This window comes from Monodelphis domestica, chromosome 8 (assembly GCF_027887165.1).
Source record: "Monodelphis domestica isolate mMonDom1 chromosome 8, mMonDom1.pri, whole genome shotgun sequence".
Taxonomy (NCBI): Eukaryota; Metazoa; Chordata; class Mammalia; order Didelphimorphia; family Didelphidae; genus Monodelphis; species Monodelphis domestica.
In genome coordinates, this window is record NC_077234.1 from 242,197,575 (window position 1) to 242,202,635 (window position 5,061).

Below are 5,061 nucleotides of genomic sequence, written 5' to 3' on the forward strand. Positions count from 1 at the left end.
GGCAGATCCCAGTATGATCACCCCACCTCATGCCTGGGTGACCAACACTGTTGTAAAAAGTATAAAATCCCCCGAAGTGATGTCGTCGGGGGGAACAGCCTTTCCATTCATGCTGTCCTCCCAAGGAACTGCTCCCCATCTCGCTGTTCCACCTTGCTATCCTCCTGGCCATTCTCAACATTACTTTCTAAATTAATAAGTTTCTCTTTTTGTTTTTATTTGCTTGATAAGGTCACATTTACTCCCATGCTGTAAGTTTTTGTTTCTTCAGTTTCTTTTGGGATCTCTTTTTCTTTTGAGCAACCTCTTCTTCTGGTTTAGGAACAATCTGCTCCTTTTCAGTAAGTAGCATCTCAATATGGTAAGGGGAACTCATGTATGGGTTGATTCGCCCATGAGCCCTGTAAGTCAGTCTTCACATTTTGGGAGCTTTGTTAACCTGCATATGCTCAATGACAAGAGAATCCACATCCAAACCCTTAAGTTCTGCATTACTCTCTGCATTTTTAAGCATATGCAGCAAGAATTCAGCACTCTTTTTGGACCAATGACCCTGTGTCCAACACATTGCTTAGCCTGGGCATACCTGCCAATTCCACCATATTACCAATGGAAAGGAACACACTGTTTCTTCAATGTGCATCTTTCACATGTTTGGTAGCTTTTCGGATATGCATGCCCTTGATAGCTTGGGCTGTTTTGTGGGTGTTCTTGAAGTGGACCTGGAGATTTGAGCCCCTTGACTTGCATTATTTTGTAGGATTCTCTGGATCAAGAGAATACCTCACCATCTTGAATGATTACCTAGGGCGGCTCAAGGGAAGAAGTAGATCATGGGATTTGAGCAGATTCAGTATTTGAAAAGTCAGGGAATTTGAAGAAACTTCCATATATCAATATGGATCCTGAAGTCCACCAAATTAAATATAAAAGGTGGAAAGGAAGGAAGGAAGGAAGGAAGGAAGGAAGGAAGGAAGGAAGGAAGGAAGGAAGGAAGGAAGGAAGGAAGGAAGGAAGGAAGGAAGGAAGGAAGGAAGGAAGGAAAGAAGGAAGGAAGGAAGGAAGGAAGGAAGGAAGGAAGGAAGGAAGGAAGGAAGGAAGGAAGGAAGGAAGGAAGGAAGGAAGGAAGGAAGGAAGGAAGGAAGGAAGGAAGGAAGGAAGGAAAGAAGGAAGGAGGGTTGATATGGGAATTAAGGGAATGTAAACTGAAGAAAATAAGAGGTATAAAATTTTAAAGGTTTTAAACAAAGATAAAAATGAATGAAGTAGTGGACTATATGTCTATTGGATGAGGGTTGTCCTACAAAAATTTAAAAAAATACACAGTTGGTATAGGATGACAGAAAGCTACTGAAGGGTTTCAAAATAAGAATCTATCTGGAAACTGTGTAATTGGAAATCTGTTACCCTAAAAACTACATTTCTGGGGAGCCCGCTGACTTCCTGTCATTACATACTTCCTGTAGATAGGGGATATTAGGCAAGGGGGTTGCTGGTCCCAGGCACTCTTTACTTCCTGTTAGTGACTGTGGTAGCAAGTGGGGACTTGAACAGGCTGACTAGCCATGGGCACTTGGTTTTATTTTGTATCTCTTTTATTCCTTTATTTCTAATTATCATAAATAAATCTCTTAAAATATATTTTTATTATTTGACTTTAATTTTAATTTTTAAAGAACTCAGCATCTATCAATGACAAAAGCATTTTAAAAGACCTTAAATCAACTCACGTTGCATATCAGTGAGATGGATTTGGGGCACTGGGGAGAGGGAAATTTTAATTCCCAGTTGACAAGTCCCTAATTTGAATGAGTCAATAGGAGAGGCAAGTCTATTCTTATTCCTTAATATCAAAGATAGCCAGCTAGGTGATACAATGGATAATGTAAGGGACCTAATGTCAGAAAGACTCATCTACCTGAATTCAAATCAGACCTCAGGTACTTACTAGCTGTGTCACCCCAGGCAAGTCACTTAACTCTGCCTCAGTTCCTCATTTGTAAAATGAGCAGGATATGGAAGGAAATGGCCAAGCACTCTAATATCTTCGCCAAGAAAATCCCAAATGGTCATGAAGAGTCTTGACCCAAGTGAAACAACTAAAGAACAGAGTCAAAGTCAGCCAATACCTGAAGTAGTTCTAAGTTAAAGGTTTCTCATAATCAGCCCAAAAATCACTGAAGGAGCTAATGCAATAGTGACTGGTAGGTCTGACTTCCTAATAATCCCCATTGCTCATTGTTTACAAGATACAGAGACTTCCTTCTAGTGGATTTTGTCTAATTACCACACAGCAGACTTCTACGAGCATCTCTCCTGTGGGTTTTAGGATCACAAATGATTATTGTTCTCATGACACCTTGTTATTTTCTGATCATTAACAAAGTCTGATCATTAACGAACTTGGAATAAGAGAAAACTCTCTAATAACTTTTTTAAAAGGCAGATATTCTCTCTTTCCAATTCATTTTCCCAGGGGCTGAAAAGCAAGTTGCAAAAATCCCTTCCCTGGAGGGACAAGGAGGGAAGAATTTCCCTTTGCACACACATACACAAAGTCCCCTAGTCTAGAGGAAAAAGTTCTACTCATAGCCACACTGCCCCCACTTAGTCAAGGTTATATATCTGGGAACCTATGAGCGGTATATGTAAGTGCATCCAAGCCTTCTCAAGGGAGCAGGGAAGTGCCTGTGCCCCAAAGGACAAGCTTTTCAGTACTACTAGAACTGTCCTTGCCCCCAGCTCAGAGGGTTTGTAGACATACTTCATCACCCAAATCCACTCTAATTATCTTTCCAAGCACCTGAAATGTTTTTGTCTTTAATGCTCCAGGGATTTGCAACAAAACTTGATGAGACCTACATACTGCCTTGCCAACTAAACAGTTTTCCACCACACAGTCAAAATCTCTTCGTGCTTCTCCCTGGCTTTTGTATACTCTAACTTCAGTTTTCTATAAAATATTTCTTACTCTCCTTTCTTTTTCCTCCCTTAGGTCCCTGCAGTGGTTTTGTAATGAGCATCATTGTGGAGTAGCTGGTGGTGATACTGTCCTGCCATATAATGCTCTATAGAGTTCTCAGTGATGCTAATGAAGCTAGTGCAAAGTAAGGTGTGATATTTACCCCCAATCAATTACCAATCAATCAATAGACATTTATTAAATGCCTGTGTGCCAGGCATTATGCTAAGTGCTGGAGAAACCAAAAGGTAAAAGACAGTTCCTGTTCTCAAAGAACTCAATCTAATGGGGGAGAGAACACACAAACAAGCATATACAAAGCAAGCTAGATACAGGCAAAGAGATAAATAAAATATCCCCAATGACCTAAACCCCACCCATCACTTTTCTGCCTTGGAACCAGTTCTTAGTATCAATTCTAAGATGAAAGGTAATGGAGAGAAAGGAAAGGAAAGAGAGAGAGAGGGAGGGAGGAAGGAAGGAAGGAAGGAAGGAAGGAAGGAAGGAAGGAAGGAAGGAAGGAAGGAAGGAAGGAAGGAAGGAAGGAAGGAAGGAAGGAAGGAAGGAAGGAAGGAAGGAAGGAAGGAAGGAAGGAAGGAAGGAAGGAAGGAAGGAAGGAAGGAAGGAAGAGAGGGAGGGAGGGAGGAAAGAAGGAAGGAAGGGAGGGAGGGAGGGAGGGAGGGAGGGAGGGAGGGAGGAAGAGAAAGGAATCAAATAGGAGATAATTAAAAGAGGGAAAGCAATGGTATTAGAGGAACTGAAAAAGACTTATAGAAGATGGAATTTTAGGTGGGACTTAAAGGAAGCCAGAAAGTCCATAGGCAAAGATGAGAAGGGAGAATGTTTCAGGCATGAACCATCCATAGCCAAAGGATGGAGTGTCTAGCTCTCACAGCTTTATTTTTTAAAATTTATTTAATTATGTAATTTAGAATATTTTTCCATGGTTACATGAATCATGTTCTTTCCCTCCACTACTCATTCCCCCCTCCCATAGCCAATGAGCAATTATACTGGGTTTTACATTTATCATTGATCAAGACCTATTTTTATATTATTAATATTTTCACTAGAGTGATCATTTAGAGTCTACATCCCCAATCATATCCCCACTGAACCAGGTGATCAAGCAAATGCTTTTCTTCTGTGTTTCTACTCCCACAGTTCTTTCTGTGGATATGAATAGAATTCTTTCTCATAAGTCCCTCAGAATTGTCCTGGATTATTGCATTGCTGCTAGTAAAGAAGTCTATTATCACAGCTTTAGAACAATGTTACTTTCATTAAAGTTTTTTGGAATGGTATTGTCAAAGTTTTGATTTAAGAAAATCATTTTGACATATGGACGAAGAATGGATTGGAGTGGGCCAGAGATATGTTATAATAACCCTAAAGACATATTAAATTTACAATTTTTTATTAGAAAAAGGAAAAAGAGAAAGAATGAGCAAAGTCATTCCAATCTTAACCACATCTTTATTCTCTGAATTCCCTTACTGAAGCCAAGTGGCTCCTCCATGCCTCAGTTTCTTAGAGACTTTAAATTGCTCACAGGAAAGAGAGAGCTGGTTTACCAAAAAAACAAAACAAAACATATATGTGTGTGTGTGTGTGTGTGTGTGTGTGTGTGTGTGTGTGTGTGTGTGTGTATAGCCAAGCCACTCTACTTCACCTTTTGATCTTTAAAACTTAGTCTAATCCCTTCCCTTAAAATTTTCTAATTGGCCAGGATTTCATTCCAGTCTTCATGTATCGCATCCCTTGACTTCCACTGCTTAGGAATCTTGCCTGCCACATTGGCAAACTAAAGCACATGATTCTAGTTGTCCTATCAAGTGAGTCTTTCTGTGATTTGGGTCCCCTAAATATTTAATTCATACAGATGTGAGGCCAAGCAACCAATAAGGAGGCTGTTGTAATAGGCTAGGTGAGAAGGGATGAGGGCCTGAACTAGGATTGTGACTGGGTGAAAATGAAGCCTATCAGAAGATGGTGTGGAGAAAGAAATTATAGTTTAGCAAACAATTGGATATGGTGGATGAGACTAACCCTGAGATTTTGACCTTGGTGTTAGGAAGATTGACGATACTCTTAAGTGA

The 5,061-nt window shown here is 40.1% G+C and overlaps 1 pseudogene; it reads right to left on the reverse strand.

Moving 5' to 3' along the window:
* Window positions 1–238: 238 nt before the first annotated feature.
* On the reverse strand, window positions 239–791 carry LOC100031243 (60S ribosomal protein L17-like; annotated as a pseudogene).
* Window positions 792–5,061: the final 4,270 nt, after the last annotated feature.